This window comes from Hydra vulgaris, chromosome 08, assembly GCF_038396675.1.
Source record: "Hydra vulgaris chromosome 08, alternate assembly HydraT2T_AEP".
Classification (NCBI taxonomy): domain Eukaryota; kingdom Metazoa; phylum Cnidaria; class Hydrozoa; order Anthoathecata; family Hydridae; genus Hydra; species Hydra vulgaris.
In genome coordinates, this window is record NC_088927.1 from 53,828,260 (window position 1) to 53,852,500 (window position 24,241).

The following is a 24,241-nucleotide window of genomic DNA, read 5'->3' on the forward strand; positions in this document are numbered from 1 at the left end:
ATAGTTAAAACTAATCTTAAGTATATACCATGAAATAGCATTAATAATACAAATAATCATGATAATAATAATGATGATAAATTATAAGAATAATAAGAAAATTATATGATAATAAATCAATATCAATTTTAAAACAACAATTGAATATAATGCATAGACAGGAAAGTTACAAACAGTTATGTACTGACAAAATGTAACAACCTACCACGTAACTAAAACAATTACTGCAAAAAAAAAGTAACAATGATTTAATAAATATAATAATATTAATATCAATAATCATATACATTAAAGTAATATAAATATTTCATCAAAAAATAACAATAAATAAACGTGTCACCTACACACACACACACACACACACACACACACACACACACACACACACACACACACACACACACACAAACATTTAGTCACGAAAAGTATAGAGTTTTCTTAATAAATGAAGATAATAAAATAAAAAAGTAAGTTATCAAACAAACACATATAGTCTTTCAAAAATAATAAAATTTAAAAAATATTCTTTTTGCTTTCTTCAAAAGGGGAGAAATTTTTTTATTTTATTTTAATTCTTTTTAATTACTTTCCATTTTCGAACGTTTTTTTTCTTTTAACTATGGCTTTTTGTCTTTCTTTTTTCATATCTCATTTTTTTTTTGTTAATTTGTTTGATTTGGCTTTTAATTTTTTTTTTTAGTTTTTGCTTTTTTATTTCTTTCTCTTTCTTTTCTTCATTCTCTTTAATTTTATTTTTCTTATTTTATTTATTTTTCTTATTTCACTTATTTTATTTATTTTTCTTTTTTTTTTCGTTATCTTTCTTTTTTTTAAATTTACTTATATAATTCGTTATAAAAAAGCGTCCGCTATTCCGGAAGTCCCTGCACTGTAACTGATGTAATATATATCTGGGAAACATATAAATGTAAAATAATACATTTATATATAAATATATAAATGATTTAAATGTTGACATCTTGTACGAGAGTGTATATATATATATTAACTAATTTAAAACATCAGATAATTTGAATTCTCTCAATACTAAATAACTTATTTGAAATTTTCGCCGGATTATAGGCACCGGCATCATCAGCAAATAATATAATACTAGCAGAAAGAAACCCGTAATACAGGTTATGGTCGGTCTGTTACTTAATTTATAGTGGCTGTTTTCCACAATTTAAAGTTGAGTAATTTACAACTGACAGGTGATATCAGTGTAAGGCAGAACCATTTTCCTCGACATTACTAAGTTGAACGCAATACGTTTTTAGTTACTGACACAAAAAATAACACTTCATCATGCTTTAAATTGACGAAAAAGTAAAGCTAAATTCTTGTTATATTTTTTAATTCATGAACTTTAATTAATAAGATTAATATGAATTGAAGGTAAATTATTCATGAGTTATTAATTTTTTGGTATCCCCTTGATACATGTTTCGTTAAAAAAGGAAATTGTCTTTAAAACGTTAAATGCACACAACTAAATAAATTTATTATAAATAACTAAGCAATTGAGTACAAATACGTTTCAAACAAAAAAAAGTTAATTTACAATCAAACATGTGTATAACAAATTTAAAAAAAATATATAAGTTTTTTTTCCAACTCTCCTAAAAGAAAAAATAAAATAAAGCTTAAGTACTTGAAGTTTTAAAATTCCAGTTACAGTACAAATAAAAAAATTCCTATTAACAAATATCTAATAGCAAAAACACTGACTTAATTCAGTCTTCAATTCTGTGTCTAAACAATAAAAGCACTTAAATGTATAGACATTAAATTATCTACTTAACTTTTTAAAAATAAATTCACTCAACTAATGTAACTAATACCTTTATTAGATCTCTCTTGATCAACTAAAAAAAATAAATCTTAATTAAACTAACTTGATATAAAATAATAAAAAGCTGCCTTACTGAGAATAATAAATTTCTTCTCTTTATTATTGACGATATAATTTTAAGTAGGACCTAAGTTCTTGGGCTTATTGTATAAAATAATAAAAACCTACTTTTTTACTTTTAAGTCAACAACAATATTTTAAAAAACATTTTAGTTACTTTATAAAAAATAAAAATCCTTTTAAACTTACTACCTCTCTCTTCATTATTTTCAACTAAACAGAAAAACAAACAAACAATTGATAGTAAATTTTCACTTTGGTAGTAAGTTATTAAGTAGATTAAATAAATCTTTGATCTATTTAATCTGCTCTAACAGTCTACAACTTTGTCATTAAACTATAACTATTTTCTACAACCTGGTGTAATTTAACAAAAATATATTTTTTAAGTAATTAAAAAATATTTAAGATTATAATATATAAGATTTTAAAAACCTGAAATTTTAAACCTACTTAAAAAAAACAGATATATTAAAAAGTATTTTTTTCCATTTTAAAAAGTAAAAATGCTTTTTAACTTACTTTCTCCAATAATACTGCTGTCATCTAAACAGAAAAGCAAACAAATATTGAAGTCGATTCTATCTTAAACCTCTTTAATTACTTCAATATTAAAATAAATATTTAATCTTTCTGGATTGAATTAATTTACGAAAATTTTCGTTAATATAATTTAAGTTAATATAAACATTTATCGAAAATGTAACAATACTAAAAAAAAAAAATTAACAATACTAAAAAAAAAATTAACAATACTAAAAAAAAAAAAAATCAAATTAAGTTATAAATTGCATTTTTAGCTAAATGTTGTCTTGGCTTTTAGTAAATAAATAAAAGCAGTAAGTTCCAATAATGAAACTACCAATTATTCATTTTTAACAATAGACACCAACGTGAAGGTAAGCCAAGCAGTCTATCAACACAAAACATCACAACAACAACACATAACAATAGAATATTAACACCCTTGATCCTAAAATCCAGCGAAAATAACAAACCAATTTAAAATATGAAAGACAAAATTCGAAAACCAATTTAAAGTTAACTATATTTATCTTTTTACTAAACATATAAATACAGAAAAGTATATTTGCTTTTATATTCAATATTAGTTAATCAATTACTTCAAATTTAGGACTTTAAAACGCCTTAGATTTAAAGATCAAGGTTGCATACTCTCTCATACACATTACGCTAAACATTAACAGACATTATGTGTTTCCAGAATAATTAAAAAAAGGCTAGACAACACAACCTAGCCCTAAAGCAGTAACACCGCCTGGCACTAAATGCTGCCAAGTCACACCTCTGCTATAAGTACACCGCTTGGCTGGCAAGGTTATCAATCTTGCTCAACATAATCCCAAGTGACACAACTTTGAAAACATGGAAACAACATAATTTTAAAATATATACAACTATAAACAAATATGGTTTTATATAACACATGTAAACACATTTTATAACAATATTAAATGACAGATATATTTATCAAAAACTATGAAAAAAAAAATTAAAATAATAAATAAAGTTATACATACAAGTACTCACAACCTACAAACAGTAAATTTTCGAAATGAGAATCTAAAGACTATAAATTAAGAACCTTAGAAAATATAACATTATTTGTGTAACACTTTTCACCTACCATACCTTGAATGAGATGTTTATCAATTTTGAAAAACAAACTATTAAATACTCTAGTTCTTGAACATGCAACATATAGTTGACCATGAGAGAAACACGGTTTTTTGAGATATACCCCAACTCTATCAAATGTTTGACCTTGACTTTTATTAATTGTCATTGAATAAGCCAATCTGACATGAAACTGACGACATTTTAGAACAAAAGGTATATTAGAATCTGATGGAGCCAACTGAATTCGAGGAACAAAAACCCATTTACCACCAGAAACACCTGTCAAAATCTCTGCATCAATATAATTATTTTGATGAGCACAAACTTTCATTCGAGTACCATTGCATAACCCAGCTTTGAGATCTAAATTTCTAAGTAGCAAAATTAAACAACCAATTTTCAATTTTAAACAATGAGGTGGCATACCTGAAAGAATTAAGCTGTTCAAAAACTCAACAGGAGTTATTTCTTTCATTAAGGTCATCAGTCTCAATTTGATCAGCACTTAAATAAATTTTGACCTCACCCGGCAGACATTCAAGCACTTCTTCATTGATTGATAATGAATCAACATTAGTTGGTGTTAAAATCACACGTTTAGAATAATCATTTTGATCAGCATCTCCAAAAATCTTTTCAACAATCGATTCATTTTCTCTAATAATGCACTGATTTGGTATTTCAATGCATCCTTTAAAAGGACTTTTGACAGGTATAGTTCCATTCCCAAGTTTTAGTAGCCACTGGGAAAATTCACCTTCCATCTTGCACTCCCCATCTTGCACTCCCCATCTTGCACTCTCATATTTTCAGTTAATGCAAACTTCTGCACCCATTGCCAATGCAAAGAACATTTTATACACGATTCAACTATTTCAGCTGGTTGTCCTCTTTTCACAACAGGCAGAATTTGCCTGAAGTCACCACAAAAAAAAAAAATGATTTTTCCTCAGAACGGAAAGTTGTTGTTGCAAATATCTTTTAATAACCTATCAATTGCATTTAAGGCATGTTTAGGTATCATGGATGTTTCATCAAACAAAAACAAACTAACTTGTCTTAAAAAATGCCCGTGTATAGAGTTAGGAGTTACATTACATGTGCTATTATCCAATATTGGAACAGGAAGTTTGAATAAGCCATGCAATGTAGATCCATTTGTAAGAAGAGTTGCTGCTATGCCAGTCCATGCAGCTGTAGCAGATTTAAAGCCCCTTCTTATGGTTTCAGCAATCAAATAATTATAAGTAAAGGTTTTTCTACTACCAGCAGGTCCATCCATGAAAAACAATCTAGAATGTTGATTTTCTACACTTGGTTGCTCATTCAGTGCAGCAAGGATAGCATTACATACATTTAATTAATTGACATTAAGCAACAGTCTCATTTGGTTGGCTTCGTCAATTGATTGATGAACATTTTCATCAAAATTTTCTAGATTTAGGCGCATAAACTCATCAATAACTGGCAGATTGTAATCAGCCAGCATTTTACCATTTTGATTTATAATCTTTTCAATTTGATGAAAAGTAGCTTGTTCAGCTATTAGAAGTGAATGAGCTCTTCCATCATAAAAGCTTTGTATGTATTCCAGAGATGCAAAGGATTGTCAGGTTCACAAAAGGTCAAAATAATTGAAAACAACTGTTTAATTTGCTTTGGCATACGTGTTAAAACCGCCTCAGAAAGAGTATTCTGCCATTCAGTGTCATCTTGCAACAAAACTTTCAAAACACATGCTTCACGAAATGTTTCAAGGACAATACCATTAACAGTACGCACATCCTTCCACGATGTTGCACCTTTTGCTTGCAAAAGTAACAGTCTAAGAAAAAACAATTCTTCAATTGGATTAATTTTATACATTCTTACTATCACCTTATTACCACCCCTTTGTCTAACCTTCCATTTACAATGTTTATCATCAAATATAAAGTAATAAGGAATGTCTACATACGAATAGCAATGTGCTCTTTCATTTTCAGTATTTAACTTAAACCATGCCGTTAGGTGCGTATCACGTTGAGCTGCACAATCTAAAGCCATTTGTTCTGCTCCTTCTCTAAACTACAATAATTGATTTTCAGGTCGATGAACTTTAAGGCGTGTATTAGTGTGTGACATATGACTTATTGGATACTCGAAAATTCGCCACAATGCTTCAGGTGCACTTACATAACAACAATCTAAAAAAGAGTTTACTTCATCATGATTAATTTGTTCATTTATTAAAATATTGGCACAGTCGTGATCCTTGTATATATATTTGTACAAATATTTAACAGCCTTAACAGACATGCAAGCATCAACATTAATGTGAGCTTGATATTTCTTTGATAACAATGGATTGTAAGGTACCACCCAGCAGTTATCTACATTGTTACCTTTAATATTGATAACCAAATTATTGTCACAACATCTATAGCGTGGATAACCATTATGAACTGCTACTGTCTTAGCATTAAATTCTTTAGGATAGTTTTTGCTGCACACCCCATCTTTTATGCAGGGAGAATTTGGGTTCAGTATGCCGCATGGAATGTGAATCTTGCAAGTTTTAACGACGTCATAAAGGTCTCGATTAACAATCGGATCTGGAATTTCTGGAGATATTAAATTATTGATATCATGAGCTGTTTCAAACTTATCATCATTTGCAAAGTGAAGTAAAATATGAACATGTGGCAAACCACGCTTTTGAAAACTCAATAACCTGAACATGTGTTACAACTTTCCCTAATACAACCTGCTTAAAAATGTCATTGAGAAGGTTATTTAATTTGAGTTTAAATACTCGAATAACCAAGTCTGGTCTATCATTTGCTGTCTGACCTGGATATAAATTTTCAGTTATCTCGCGCCATTTTGGGTTGCAAGTGAAAGTAATAAAAAGATCTGGTTTACCATACTTTTTAATTATAGCCATAGCATCTTCAAAGGTTTCTTTTAAAGTCTACATAAGTTGATGTCAAAACTACAACATGCCCTGGTCTAACATTACGATCATTTTTAAGGTTGTTTACATGTTCGTGTAAGACATCATACTGCTCACTGCTGAAACAGCAATATGCTGTTGATGCGTATATGTTTTTTGCCATAAAAGAGTGAAGAAAAAAATTGTCTAACTGAAAGTTTATAATTGTAATACTGAGATAATGTAACATGATTTCTAACCAATGTAGCACGTTCAGGGTTGTGAACCAATTGATTATGCCAACCAGCATCAACCCTCAGAAAAAAAAGAGGATAAACCATAGGATCTAAGTTGGCAGACATACTTGATATAGTTTTAAGAGGATGACCTTTTGGGTAAATAACAACTTCCCTGGAAGCAGATGCAGATGGTGCACCATCTTCACCAATAAACAAAACTGCAACTTCATTATGTGAAGGGAGATTATAGCGACGTCTATCTTGCCCTTCAAATAAAGACATTTTTACAACTGACACTGAGCGACCTTCTATAGCTGCTCTACGAATTTCTTCATCTTCCACTTTAGCCATGTTTTTGAATGCAAGAGCAAATGGGTTTTTTCACTAATAATAGTTTGCAATCGAAACATTAAATCATTTAAGCAAAGATCATTACCACATTGTTGCATTCTAAATTTACTGCTGCAAGTGGATCATAGATGTATAGTTGACAATATGTCGGCGGAACATCTTGATTTCGTCTTAAATTACCAATATGATGAAAAACTTGACCTTAAAAAACCAAATTCTAAAACATGGCAGCCCATGATTCATGGCTGAACTACATTAGCTTCAAATGAAGCAAAAGAAATACAGGCATTATAATTTCTAATATATTTAAAAAAATTCAGATTGGCATTTCTATCTGCATAGTTTCCTTTAAATAAATTTCTAAATCTTGTGGAAATGATGAAGGTTGCAACAAAACTACCTTTCCATTATGGCAACATAAAAAATATGTTTCATCAGGAAATTTCTTACCACCACAATGCTGACAAATATAATTCATTTCTCCTAAATAATTATAGTCTGGAATAGTATTACTTCTTGCTATACAATGCATTCTTTTGTATCTAGCAGCAATTCTCGCATTTTGTTGATTATTAATTTCATCTCGCCTCGTTCATTTCTGCGACGATTATTTTTAACTCATCTAACCAAGCTCTCTTCGTTTGGGTTCGAATTATTTGCTGCTTGCTGAGCAGCATTTCTAGCATTTTGTCGATTATTAATTTCATTTCACCTAAGTCTATCTCTTTCATTTCTGTGACGATTATTTTCAACTCGCCTAACCAAGCTCTCCTCATTTGGGTTCGAATTATTTGCTGCTTGCAGAGCAGCATTTTGTCCATTAATAATTTCATCTCGCCTAAGTCTATCTCTTTCATTTGTGCCACAAACAACTTGCCTATTAACATTTCCATTTTCTAAACTAATATCTGCTTCTAGCCTAATATCATCCATTTAAACTTCACTTTTAATTGAAAGTAGTAACAAAAAATCTTAAGCGAATCCTGAAGATTGCTATCTTTCCTATATAATTTTTTTTCTACTCTAAATAGCACACACAAATAATAAAAATAATCTTATGACTTTAAAAATATATATATATATATCAGCTAGGAGATGTTTGAAAGAAAATTAGCTTAGCAAATAATAATTTAAAAAAATTATTAAAAACATGCAATGCTAATAATAAACATACTGCTAACAAAGAAAAAATAAAAAAAAACGTTGCAAACCCTTTGTTGCAAACTTAAAAATTATTTCTTCAAAAAAATTATTAGCAAACGTTTTTTTCAAAAATTCACAAAACTTTACAATATATCGTTCTTCTATACCACATTAATACATCATCTGATAAATCTAAAATTCTGTAAATGAATAAGTAAATAAAGAAGAAAAACATTACATACAAAAAATGAAAATCAATGCACTTTATAGAGAAAAGCTGTTGTGATTTAACAGAGTAGTAGTTGTAAAATATTATTATTTCATGTTAGCTTTTACAAAACAATTTATGCTGGAACATCATGATTCCAAAATATTTATAGCATAATCATATAGTAAACAGTGCTAAAGACAAAAAATCAAATTGAGATTAAACAAATTGTATATATGGCAAAATAATTTGTATTGGCTTTAGTGAATGATTAAAAGCAATGATTTTAAATAACATTACCTATTTACCATTTTTAACAATAGACACCAACATGAAGATAAGTCCAATGTCTATCAAATCAAAATATAACAAAAAAACATCACAGCAATAACACACAAAAATAGCACACACCATAAGTTAATATAAAATGTATATAACATAACTTAAGTAAGATATTATTCATATTTAACAGAACTTAAGTAACAACATTAAGCAAAATGTTATTAAAATACATTATTATGTAATTTTGACACTAAACACTATCGTGTAACCCTCTGTTATAAGTACATCACTTGGCTGGCAAAGTTGACAAATCTTACTCTACACGTTTACAAAGTCACAGCACTTTGAAACAACATAATATAAACATATGTACCAACTTTAAACACAATAAATGTGTTTAAATATGTATATAAGGTTAAATATATACCTTATATATATATTTAAACACATTTTTAAAAATAATTATATAACATATTAACACATACACAAACAATAAAAAACACTTTACATTATCATAAAAACACATTGATAAAACAACTATAAAGCACTTATTACCACATACACATATATATCAAAAAAGCATAAATGCAAACAATAAACGTGTACAAACAAAAATTTTAAAAATGACGCGAGAAAATTTAAAAAGATTCAAAGTAAACAAAATATATATTTACAAACAGTACTCCTTACCTTTTTTTTCATAAGAACTGTAATCCTCATAACAAAATTTAACCTTTACGTACAATAACATGTGACATGCCATTTCAGCGTTGGCACAAAATTTTAATTTAATTTTTCTAAATTTACTAAAAAGAACAAAAATAGTTAATAGCAACACAGAAATTTCAAAGTAGTAATAACCATTTTATGGAAATAGCATTAGTATAACTTTAAATAACATCCATACCCCTATTTTCCTTCTAAAAAATAAAATAATAAAACTGCTAAAAGAAAAGCTAAAACAAACAAAATATAAACGATTTAAAAAATTAAAATCCTTTCTACTTAAAATCCTTGCTACTTCATCTAATAAAAATTTAAATCCTTTCTACTTTATCTAATAAAAATGTATATACAACTATTTTATATACTTACTTTATTTTTAATATGATCTTAACGATGATTACTTATCTTAGTATGATTCTTTATGTAATATATCTAAACTAATAATTAAATTTCATAAGGAAAAAAGTTTCAACTCGCATTAGAGATCTTTCTCAAATGACCGCATGCATTTTGAGAAGACATTCTTTCAAAGCATAACTAATAAAACGACATTAAACATTAAACGTTTCTGTAGTATTAATATTAAGATTAATATTAAGATAATTACAAAAATTGTGACTGTTAAACAACAACAAAAATTTTTAAATTTTGACATCACCTTTATAATGGCTTCTTTTACTTGAGTATGAAAAAAAAAAAATGAAGTCCAAAAATTTGTTTTAACATATTGTCCATTGTCCAAATTCATACCACCGTACATTGGAGAACATTGATGTTTTTGTATCTCCAAGGCTTCATGGACTTTTCTTTCAAATTTTTTATCCTCAACTTTAAGTGTTTCTGCCCTATCCCATTCAATATTCTCATCGCAATTTACTTTATACAAAGCTTATGCAGACTGGTTTAACTTGCCTTCAGTAAAATGTTTTTGGTATTGTTGAACCCTTGTTCTTATTTTAAGTTTTGATTCACCAACATACACTTTGGAGCATTTGCACTTAATTAAATAGATTCCAGGTTGGCTATTGCGTGGTAATTTTGATTTATTTCTAGACGTTAATAGTGTTTTTAGGTTAGCATTTGACTTAAAAACAGTTCTGTAACCAGCTTTTCTGAATATTCTTCTAAGTCTGTAAGATATTATTGATATCCATGGTAAAGAAATTGTAGGAAGGTTAATAGAGTTTGAAGAATTTCATTTTTATTTGCTAAACATTTTTTAAATTTTTTAGTTCAAGTGTTTACTGAAAATGGGTACGATGAAAAAATGCTTAAAGATATTTCTTATCACGTTCGAAAAAAATGTTAACATTAAACGTTAATACGTTCGTTAAACGTTGATATATTATATCAATCAATCAATCAATATATTCTGAATTACATGCTTTTACAATTCAAGGATGTTTACAAATAGTATAATTACTAATGATGCGTAAACACCTAATAATAATGAATAATAACATAAGAATAAAATAATAACAACTCTAAAAATCATAACGTTAACAATAATAACATTAATAATAACTATAATAATAAAAATGGTATTAATAACAATAAAAATAATGGTATTAATAAAAATAATGATATTAATAAAAATAAAGGTAATAATAATAATAATAACAATGGTATATTTAAATATATCTATACTTATCTACATACGCACATAAATATACATACACATTCACACACATATTAACACACAACACACATACATACACATATACACACATTTGCACACATACATATACCCACACACGCATACATATATCCACACAGGCATACGCACATACACATTCAATTATTGGGCAAGGACGACAAAAAAGCTGTACATAAATGTAAAGGTTCTTAAAAATAAAAAAAATAAAAAAAAAAATAATATTAAATAAAATATACAAGAGAAAGTATTTTTAATAAGACTATTAACAGTGATATATTGCTTTTATTGATGTTATTATTCTAGTAGCTATCCAAATAGTGTTTTTTTATTTTATTGAGAAAATTATATCGAGAAATTGAGTTTTCAGTTTTAAAAGAATCAGGGAGATTGTTCCAAGCATTGGTGCACTTGTTTTAATTGATTCGCTGATTCGATGTTTAATTGATTCGCTGCCAAATTTTATTGTCCTAGTATGTTCTACAAAGATATTGTTGCATGAAGAGGATCCTAGGAAGTGAGAATGTTTGTTACATATTTGAAGGAAAAAGTTCTTGAAGGAAATTGGAAGTTTATCATGAAGATAATCCCATACAAATAAACAATTTAAATAAGTAATATTGTCGTTAAGCCTTAAAATTTTAGACAATTTATACAGTAGAGAAACATAGTCAAATAGGAAACTTTGAAAGTGAATAATTTTAAGGGCTTTGTTTTGAAGTGAAACTAGCTGGTTTAATGGACCTTTTTTTTTACCCCAAATCTGACATGCATACCTAAGGTGCGATCCAAATATGGCATGATAAATACTCATAAGTGTTCCAAATTTATGAAATGTCTGATCTTGGCTAACATTCCAACTGATCGGCCACCACTTTAAATTAGAGAAGCAAATCTAAAATTATAATAACTGGTAATTTAGTTAAAAATAAATTTATATTATATTTAACTGAAAAATTAAGAGTATTTCTCAAAGAATAAATAACAAGATAGAAAAGTTTTTGACTTTTTTGAATTTAAGAATATTATTTATAACCAACTACAAAAATACTAATTATAGATGCAGCGTATTTTTTATTCCACCACTCTCCTCATTCTTTACTTTATAAAGGATCAACACTCTATATTAAAAAAAAGAGGCACAATGGGGGATGGAGGGGGGATTGGAGTTGTTGATGGCGAGCTTTTGCCCTAAATTTAAGCTGACACCTTAAGTGCTTTATGAGATGTGGGCCCTCTGTTTAACCTACAATAAGCCAAAAAAGCATTGTTAGATGTCTAAATTCATTAAAAAAGAAAAAAGTAAGGCATGATAAAAGAAGTAAAAATATCAAAGATTAACACTACAAACCAATTTACCTGTTGTTGTTGCTTTTTCTAGAGCATTGTTAAAAATAGTCAAAATCTGTAAGAAAAGATATTTATTGCAAAGACAATTACCTATTACACAAAATTAAAAATAAAAACAGCTATATAGGTGCAAACAAATTTTGCAATTTGATCAGAAAATAAAATTATTCTTACCTTGATTGCGACAAACTAATTTCTTTTTAAACAATAAGCTAATGATCAACATAGCAAACTTTAAGCAATTAAAATTTACTATGTTAAAACCATATTTTAACAGTAGACAAAGTGAAAATATGACAGTTGGTAGAGCACCAAAATATAACTAAAGAAATAAAATAACAACTAAATTTGCAATGCGATGCGTATTATACCTCGCTCTCGCAGACCCTGATATCTTTCATTTTGATTACTATTTATTTCAGCAAGCATAGGTTTATCTCTTTCATTTCAACGATTTATATCAGCTCACCTAACCTGGTTTCTTTCATTTTGAGAAAGCCTTTTAATTTCACTTCTTAAATTATCAGACATAATTAAGCATCAAAGGAGTGTGTTAAAACAATACTTAAAATAATAAAAGTTAAACTTTTATTTTTGATTGAAATTTGGGTTTTCTTAAACTTATCCAAAATACAGTGTAAGCAAATAAAACAGAGCATAATATAATAATCTAATTCTATTCAACCTCTACTATTAGTTATATTTAAATTAGACGTATTAAAATAATTTAGCAATGTAAAGATATTATATTTCTATCCAGAACTTATACTAAAATTATAAAAAAATTGATATAATCTTTTTAACTGAATAATGTTATATTTAAAGTAGTTATTATTAATTATTGACAAAATATTATAAGCATTTAAATAAAAAAATAAAAAGTAATTAAAAATATTATAAATTTTTTACAGACAAAAACTCATAAATAAAGCAAATTGAAAAAATTATAATGCCTCTCTGCTCAGCAAGTACTGCCAGCATTGAACGGTGAAATGTAATCATCCATCTTAAAATCCCTTTCATTACTTTAAAATGTATTTAGTGCAAAAATTGCAATAAATACGTAAATATAAAACTAATAATAGAAAACCTCTATAAACAATCTTATATTTGCTTTAAGTGAAGAAACTTGGAAATATTGAAACTTCTTGAACTATTTTAATTTTTTATATATATATATATATATATATATATATATATATATATATATATATATATATATATATATATATATTTTTCTCTTCATTTTTTGTCGTATAAAAATATAAATACAACCAATATTTCCAATATACAGATGGCCGGGGCAAGAAGAAGACACAATTTGTCTTATCGCCAAGCCCTGAGAATGATTCCGTCAAAAAGTAAATAATTTCGTATAGAGTATATAAATGTTACCAATATATATAAAATAAGACTTTATTTTTAAAAAGATAAAACAAAAACAAAAAGTTACAGGGTCATAAATAATTTTTTTTTATTTTTTAAAAAAAAAAATTTTTTTTAATTTCTTTTAAAGAAATAAAATAAATCAATAAAATCAATAATCAATCAATAAAAGTAATAATCAATAAAAAGTAAAATAACAAATTCTTAGATATAAATATTAAATAAATAAGTATATAAAGATAAATTTGAACATATTTGGTACACATTGAGTATATTCAGCCTTATAAATAGTTCTTTGGAGTGAGTAAAACGGCCTACATTAGATATTATTCTCATTGCATGTTTTTGTTTATTAAAAAGTTATTTAAGTTTGTTTTAATTTGTGTTACACCAAGCAACGTTTGTGTAATTCAGATAACTATGAACAAAGGAGAAATATAACAATTAAACAAAAATGAAAGAAAATAACCAAAAACCAAAAAAAAAAAGATTAAAAACAAAAATGGTCTTGCTTTATAAAGCAGGCCAATATTTCTTGAGATTATGTTTTCAAGATAATGTATATGATTTGTCCAAGTAGCATTTTCGTCAAGGAGTACTCTTAAAAATTTTAATAAATTTTAATTCTCTTTTTATAAATTGACTGCCAATATAAAGTTTTGGAAGTTTTAAAGGGATTTTATCGTGTTCCTGAAAGCGATGAAAAAAAGAATATTTTGTTTTATCTAAATTAATTGATAATTTATTTGCATTAAGCCATTCTGTGAGTTTTATGAGTTCCATGTTAACTGAATTAAACAACATTTTAATATCGTGACAAGCGTGAAACAAATTTGTATCATCCGCAAACAATATAGTGTCTAGTAACTTACAAGATTTGCTTAAATCATTAATATAAATTAAAAATAAGAGTGGTCCTAAAATTGACCCTTGTGGAACACCACATTTTATATTTAACATTCTAAAGAAAAAAGGTCAATAAACTATATATCTTTTTAACATTTCTTTTAGACACATTCTTTCAAGAATTTTTTTTCAACACATTTTATGATTACACTAACTACAAACAAATTTAATTTATGTGTTTTATCATGCCAGTACACAACTTTACTGGCATGGACATCATTCATGCTCTCAAGGAAGCCATGTCACATTATAGAAAAGTAAATTACTTGGCTAGCAAGGTCAACACTCTTGCTGTAAACTGAGCCAAGCCACAACAATAAGAAACCTTGCAAACAACATAATAACCACTTACAAACTATTAACACATAACATTATAACACATCACAAACGTAGAAACACTTCATATATAAAAAATATTTACACACTTACAAAACATAAACCATATATATATATATATATATATATATATATATATATATATATATATATATATATATATATATATATATATATATATATATATATATATATATATATATATAGTATATATATATATATATATATATATATATATATATATATATATATATATATATATATATATATATATATATATATATATGTATATATATATATATATATATTTATATATATATATATATATATATATATATATATATATATATATATATATATATATATATATATATATATATATATATATATATATATATATATATATTGATGTTGTTTTATTGTACCAAGTTATGATACAAAGTCTCTTGTTTGTTTGAGAGTGATCAATATTAAGTAAATTGTTTACAAAATTGATCAGTATTAATATATAAAGAGTTTGATTATTTGAAAAAATATAACTTTGTGATGGAACATAAAGTTTCATGCCCTTCGGCAATCATCAGTTATATTTTGTTCTTTAAATTAAGAAAAAACCGTTAAAAAATACAAAATACAGAAATTGACAGAAAAAGCATAACAAAGTAATGGAATGAGTTCTGACATCAAAACAAAAAAACAAACAATATTTAATTAATTAGAAAATTGATCAATCACCCATGTCGAATTGGACGAGAAGAAATTTGTTTCGATGCCTGCACTTGGATAGCATTTCACTTTTTTGTTTAGCAGATGTCTATTTTTGGAAAATAAAATTTCATATTTTTTGTTTATGCATAGTTTGCAGGACTTCATGGTTGGGTTGTAATTGAATTGCCTAATTATTTTCTATTTATCAACAGGGTTTAAGTTGGCATATTTTAATTTCCAAAATTCTTTTGATAATTCGGTGTCGCTTTTGTATTTTAGAATCTTAAATGATTTATGGTCGGCATAACTAATTTTGAATGGTGTTTCACTTATACCGGTGTAGGATTTGTTGACAGGAGTGTTAGTAGGATTATTGGAACTTATATTGGCTTGGTATATAATATTTTTTGTTAAGCATTGGTTTGATAAAGGGCAGGTATTTTTATTAGGGCAAATGCAGTTGGTTTTAGGTGGAATTTTTTTGTTGTTCATAATTTGTTGATTGTGTGCGTTTAAAAAAGACTTCATAATCAGCATACAGCCGATTTTTATAGTGTTTCTGTTAAAATTTAACTATTGCATTTTCATATTGAATGTAATATAATTTTCTTACATTAAACTTAAGTAAGTTAGAGGAGAGTGGCGCACCATGATACTTGGGAATCATGAATTATTGTAATTGTGGAGGCAACTTAAGAGTTTTTTAGCATCAAGGTATTTTTCAAGTTGTTTAATTTTTATTCTGAAATATACCTAAACTATTCTAATAAGGTACTACATGATTGCATAGAAAATTATATCTGGCTGAATTCCTATATTCTCTATGGATTTTGATTTTTGCACCGCATAGACCACCAACTGGGTCCTGGGTCATTTACTGTTAATGGACTGAGAGTATGATTTTGCTACTTAACTATATTAAAGTTCTTGGAAGTTTTAAAATATTGTATCAGGTTCCGTAACTAAGGCAGTAACTTAGTAGCCTGAAGCTAATAAACTTAATAATAAACTTTCAAAACAACTTCTGCAAGTTTATTTTTGTGAAACCACTTTGCGTTTTTATTTGTATATTCACTGTCAACAAATCTTTATTATGTAATTACGAAGTTACGACATTAAGGAACAAAAAAAAAACTGAAATTAAAAAAAAATGAATCTAATATATTAAAATATCATTTTTTTTTTAAAAGACATCAATTATATAAAATTTAACAAATTAAAGAATTCCAAGTACGTTAAATTTTGTATCACAAAAAAAAATTGTAAAAAAATTGTAATTTTAATAAACATATGTTCACGATTTTGATTATTAACATTAAGTATATAATGGCTATTGCTTTTGGAATTCTTCATGTTACATCAGGATTTGGAAAATTATTTTATAGATAAATCAAAACTTCATTAGCCTTGCAATACTCAACACTAAGTTTATTATTAAGTTTATTATTAAGAAGTGGAAACTCCCTAACTTCTCAGAAATTGTGCAACTTTAACTATATTGCGAATAGAAATCATAATGAAACTATTACAAATTATAACTTTAAGCTCGTAAAAAAGACGTTACCTGGTATGTAATTTTAAATAAAATTTGTTCAAATCATCAAAAGAAAAGAGAGTCTTCTTAGTTTCAGTTTTTCTGATACAAACAGTGAGCTGCTTAGCTTAGCAGTTAACTTGATCAAATTGACTTGTTAGTTCCATGAAAATTGCATATTGAAATTCTGAAAAGAAAAGCGAAAATTCAATTAAATATTTAATTTGTGATTTTTCAAAATTGACAAAATATTTATTACTAATTGCAACTTTTAACTGTCCAAAAAGAGAATAAAATTCAACTACTTTTTCATTTTCCGTCCTTGAACATAATCTAAAATTTGGTGGTTGATTTATTTCCAACTATATAAATGTTCTTGGGAAAATAAAAAAAATTTATCATTTTTAAATCTTGAGTTATTTGCATTGGTAACTATTTTAAAACTTTGGCATATATATAATTCTGGCATATATAAAATAAAAATAAATTATGGCTGATGATTGCCGAAGGACATGAAACTTAAAGTTCCATCTCAAAGTTGTATTTTTCTAAATAATCTTTCAAAAATTTCAAAAAACTCTACATATGTATGTATCTACTATATATGTATATATAAATATATATTTATATATATGTATATATGTATATATATTTATATATATGTATATATATATATATATATATATATATATATTTATATATATATTTATATAAATATATATATATGTATATATTTATATATATATACATATTTATATGTATATATTTATATATATATACATATATATGTCTTTTTGATGAGTCTTACAATAAAGTTTCAAAGAAAGGTCAAATGGACTTACATGTGCGCTATTGAAATGAAGAGAGGAATACTGTTTTTACAAGATATTATACTTCAGAGTTCATGGGAAAAACTGCAGCCCTAAATATGTTCAAAACCTGTACGACTGGTTTAAATGATGAAAAAATGCTTCAGGATGACCCAAATGTAAATTTTGGAAATGCTCAACAAATAATGTCATAACAATGAATTAAGTACACTCATTCATATTGCCTGTGGTTTACATACTATCAATGGATCTTTACAAATTGGTGCTAAAGCTACAAATTGGAACTAATAATATTTAAAAACCCTATCTTTAAAAAATACAAAAAAAGCATCAACCGAGCTGGCAAAACACATTAACACAGCAACTGGGAAAAATGTCAGCTCTTCTTTTATTCAACGGCATCTACTTAAATTGGGATTAAGAGGGTGAGTTGCAATTCGAAAACCATTGTTACAGTGTCGCAAAAAAACGACTTAAACATGCAAAACAACACAAAGATTGGGCCCAGGAAATGTTTAATGGGGTTCTGTACACCAACAAGTCCAAATTCGAAATTTTTGGAATGAAAGGACGCCAATAGGCTTGAAGAAGAATTAAAGAAGCCTATCATCCCGAGTGTTTAAACCCTACTATTAAACACAGAGGAGGCTCTTTACAAGTTTGGGGCTGCATTATCTTCATCCGGAGTAGGTGATTTAATCAAAATTGGGGGGGGGGGGGGCGACTCACCAGGGAACGTTATGCGGATATCCTAAGGTACAATGCTGTATCATCCAGAATGAGACTAATAGGTCATAATTTTATTCTGCAGCAGGACAATGACCCAAAACATTGTTCCCGAGTGGCAAAAAATTATTTAAATGATTTAGCAGAGGAAGGAGTACTGGAATTGATGACCTGGCCTCTGATTGAGCATATTTGGGATTACCTGGACAGAAAAAAGGTCGAATATGCTCCACGAAATGTTGAAGAATGTTTTGAAGTACTTCAAAGAGAATGGCACAACATACCCCAGGATTTTATAACTAACTTGTATGAATCTATTCCCCGGCGAATATTGGATGGGATTGAGGCAAAAGAAGGTCATAGTAAATATTAAGAGTTTTTTATGAAGTTTGACATTAAAAAATTTGTAATTGTTCTATATTTTGTGTGAAATACATGTGTTTTAATAAGTTTATAATTTAGAACTACAAACTTAAATATTAGAGAAGAATTTTCCGGGATTTTTTGAAAAAATGTAAGTGGTCTAAAACTTATTCACAGAACTGTATATATATATATATATATATATATATATATATATATATATATATATATATATATATATATATATATATATATATATATATATATATATTATATATATATATTACATATATATATTATATATGTATGTATATATATATATATATTATATATATATATTATATATACATATATATTTTATATATATATATATTAATATAACTAGATATATATATATATACATATATATATATATATATATATATATATATATATATATATATATATATATATATATATATATATACCTAATTTCACCAGATGACTTCTTAAAATTCTCAATAATAGATTAAATCTGTCAAATATAAGTATTGACAATTTCAATATCTTCCATAACTTTTCTTTTTGCTTCCATTTTCACTAGTTTCTCTACAGACAAGGCTTTTGAACATGGATCATCAATATACTTCTTTCTTGCTTGTTTGCAGTAATCTAAATAATCTTTTGTTATTTTAATTTCATGAGACATGAACCCATGAAATGTGAGGTAATCTTGGATTGAACGTAAAGAGATTATAGTGTCTGGGGACATATTGTTACCGATCAGACTTTTGTTGCTGCTAAAACCACATTCAACTTGAGCTTGTTGGTGCGATAAAATGAGGACAATTTTGAAAATCTGTAGTCTTTATCAAAAGTCAAAAATACATCTTTGTTATCAACGACCACACTTTTACAGGACCTGGAATTTTCTTTTTTAGCTAAATCACCAACAGAAGCTCTAATTTTCTTGAAAGTAACAAGCTTCATCAACAGTTTGTCAAAAAAATAATCAAATTTTCTGTGATATTCAACCATAAATGCGGAAATACACACCAGACAGCGAGCAACCAACGAAGACAAAGGGCTTTTCAATAATATAGTACACATTGAGAAAAGAAAATCACGTATTTCCTTTTTGAACTTGTCAATTTGAACATCAGTCACTTACTCTTGAGTTGCTGGAGATAATACTTCAATGAAATACTAAAATCAGGGTGATTCCATGTCAAATCAGCAGGCTCATGTCAATGATGTTTTGGATTTTGATAAGTTTTTTATATGTTATGGGGTTTATAAAAATTAAGAAAATCTGAAATTTGGAACCTCCAACCCCTTAGGGTTCTTGAGATATTCAGGATTCAATTTTCTTATTTATTCTGACTCAGCATTTTTCGCAAAATACTTTTTTGTTGTTAAATTGCAATAATAGAGCCAAATGAGGTATCATCCTGAAATTTTGTACATAGACAATCTTGTTTTGGGGTATTTCGATGGTCAAAATGATGGTCATCTTTTTTTAGGCTTTGTTATAACTTAATATATAGATATCAAACATCACTATTAATAAAAAATATATTACTGCATTTTTCAACTTTTCTAAATTTTAAGTAAAGCTGATATATATGCTGAGTCAGCATAAAATTTGTTGCAAAATTATTTATGACAAAACTAGCTATTCTTAATTTTATGTTGTAAAAAAATATTATTAAAGTCTTTTTGAGGGCAATAATAAACTTGAAATTTAGTTATATTTTTTTTGTGCCTAGGGTAGGTTCTAAGAATGAGTAGGGGCAATTAGACTTCCCTCCCCTCCCCAAAAAAAAAAAATTATATATATACATTAATTATAAAATTAGTTAAATTTTCCAAATTAAATATTTTTCCAAAATTGATAATTTTAGAGGCCTTATGGAGCAATAATTAGAAAAAATATTTTTATTTATTGAAGCTAATTTTTTTTTGTAAAAGACCAACATTTTTTTATGTATAGAAACTTTACTAGGCTGTAATCAAAATGCATTTATAAAAGACTTTTTTTGTAAAAGGCTATATTTATAAAAGACATATTTTTTTCTTTTATAGACAAAATCTTTTATTTCCTCATTATTATATTATTGCTTCTGATTTCATGCTGTAAATATTAGTTTCCTGTTACTTTGCAGAATTTTTATATTTACTTAATTAATAAATGTTAAATAATTACTATATGTTCTGTAAATAAAATAAAAATTAATTACCCTTTAATCATGTATAAGAGGAAGTCATATTATTATATGGCACATCCATTGACACATCCAATTATATGGATAATTTAATAAAATGTATAAATAATTTACTATAAACTAAATAATGTTAATGATATTTCTATAAAATATTTATTTTGTAAAATATTTGAAAACTAGATTTTTTGAATAAATTTAAAAGTTGAAAAATATGTAAAAGTGTTCTATTGGATTAGAATGTAATGTTGAATATTACTAGCAAGAAGACAAAGTCTTTTAGAACTATCGACATTTTTAAGTGATGAAAAACACAAGTTATTATGGAGAGCTGGTTTAATTGATTGTTGAAAATTCTTTACTTTAGTTTGCTATTATCATAGAGTACACTTTGGAGCATTTGAAAGAAAATTTCAGAAATGCTGTAATTTATTTAAAAACCATGGAAATCGAAAGAAAAGTGTCAGAGGCAACTTTAATATTATTTTCATGATAAGAATAATTTAAATAGTAATTAAATAAACTAAAATAATAATAAGACAACAAAATTCCTTTTTAAAAAGAAAATTCAAATATTTTTATAAATTTAAAATTTGTTTTTTACAATGATAATAGTTTTTAGAAATGATTGTTTGTTTGTTTTTATAGGAAATGTGAAAATACCGCTATCAATAGCAATAACTCTTAAAACACAAGATGTTTCTGTTGTACCTGGATGGAAATTATGCAGTAGATGTAACATAAGGTTACACAAAGTTACCTTATACAAAAGGCTAGAAAAGCTAAAAAAACGCAGAGAAATTTGTATAAACCATCATCAAAAAACGGAAAGTCGCTTTCCTATGAAACCATTGATTTTATCAAAGTGACGAGTACACACAAATGATGCCTGGAAAAAAAAGATTTTGTCAGTATAGAGTACAAACAACACATGCAATAAAGACTAATACTTGATGATGAGAGTATTTTGATTAACTTAAAAAAACTCCATGTAGCATTTAAATCGGAACACTAATTTAAATGTTGGATTTTCAAAGTTTTGCAGCCTTTGCCCAAGATGGTGTGTAACCACAAACTTGTCTGGCACTCACAATGTGTTTGTGTCTGTATCTATCGTCAGAATGTTAAGTTGTTAACTGCTGCTCTTAAAATTGACGAAGACTATAGGAATTTAATGGAAATGATTGTTTGCAATCGGAATAATCTAGAGTGCATGTTACATTGATGTCTACTATGTCCTGGTATTACTGCTTTAAGAGAATTCTTAACAGCAAAGTTTGACTACAGTGAAAAAGAAATAACAATTAATCAATGGGAAGGTACTGATAGAACTACACTGTTCAATCAAAAAGTCAATATTGAAGATGTTATTGACCTTATACAATAAAATAGATAAACTTACATCTCATTCACTTATAACTAAAAGTCAGGTCAAGTGCCTCAAAGACTGTAAAGAGTTTTTAAATCACAATGAGTGTATAATCAGGTGACTTTGCAGAGAACTTTTAATTTATTGTTCAGGATGAGGTGCTAAGTTACCACTAGAATAAACCAAAATGTACACTTCATCCTATTATTATATACTTTAAATCAAATGGTAAACTGATATCTTCATTTCATCTATCAGTCATTTTGCTTTCTTTCTGATGAAGTTGAACATGATGTTTACTTTGTATATAAAATACAACTGCTCATTATCAATGACATTAAAGCAAAAATTCTACAAATTAATAATATTATTAATAAGTAATAATATTAAAAACTTCACTGATGGATGTGCAGCACAATATAAAAACTTTAAGTACTTTTATTATTCTTTGCCATCACAAAGATGACTTTCATATTGATGCTGAATGGGTTTTTTTTTGCCACAAGCCATGGTAAATCTGCTTGTGATGGTATTGGAGGCACAGTAAAAAGACTAACTGCACAAGCCAGTTTAAAGAGGACAATGACTGGACAGATTTTAGGACAATGACTGGACAGATTTTAGAAGTAGATAAGATGTTTGAATTTTGTGTAACCAATATAAAAAACATTCAATTCATTTTGGTTTATAAAATAGAAATAAATGAAGTTCGACCATCATTACAATAGTTTACTATGCGAAGAATTTTGCCAGGAACAAGATGCTTCCACTATTTTATACCAATTAATAAATATACAATTTCTTTTAAAAGGATGAGTCAACAAACTGATGCTCAGACATTTAACCTTGTGCAGATACCAAATGAGCTGGTTGTGCAGCAGGTCATATATAATCATATGTATTATGTAGCTTGCAAGTATGACAATTTTTGGTGAATTAGAATTATAACCAAAAAGATTCAATTTGGTCCCATCCACATGGTCCCAGCCCAAGTTTTATTTGGTTCGCAAAGGAAGATATGTGTTGGATCCCATAAAAAATTAGCAAAATCCAAAACATGGGCTGATATTTCATATTTTTTCTGCTGTTTTGACATGAAATTACCCATCAACCTTGCTGGTTGAAAGCCGGTTTGCGCAATTAAACAAATCTATTTTTAATAAAAACATTGCAGTTTTGTTATTTAAAAGAAACATCTAATCGAATGAACTTCGCATAAAAGTTGCGTAGTAGTACTTCAAAAGTAACCACCAGAAAAGGAGTCATTGGTTTATCAGTTTGAAAAGAAACTAGAAGAAAAAAAAATAGAAAGATTGAAAATAACATTTTGTGATTTTTTCTCAAAATTTTAAAAATAATATAAAAAGAAAATCTCAGAATATTTCTATATTATCTATATTGTTCGACCACATAAAAAGTCCCTGGCAATTTTGCTATCTGGAAATATCAAAGCAAATTA

General features: G+C 27.0%; 1 protein-coding gene and 1 long non-coding RNA gene across 13 annotated transcripts in view; one reads left to right on the forward strand and one right to left on the reverse strand.

Annotated features, from left to right (window-relative positions):
* LOC136083971 (TNF receptor-associated factor 5-like) overlaps nucleotides 1-24,241 on the forward strand; it is a 206,579-nt gene that overhangs the window by 111,361 nt on the left and 70,977 nt on the right. The gene's annotated exons all lie outside the window — the stretch shown is intronic.
* LOC136083973 (uncharacterized) lies at nucleotides 979-9,597 on the reverse strand. The gene is made up of 5 exons (XR_010640254.1): nucleotides 9,384-9,597; nucleotides 2,438-2,461; nucleotides 2,108-2,128; nucleotides 1,845-1,868; nucleotides 979-1,755 (listed from the first exon to the last, which is right to left on the reverse strand). It is a non-coding gene; the product is annotated as an uncharacterized LOC136083973 (long non-coding RNA).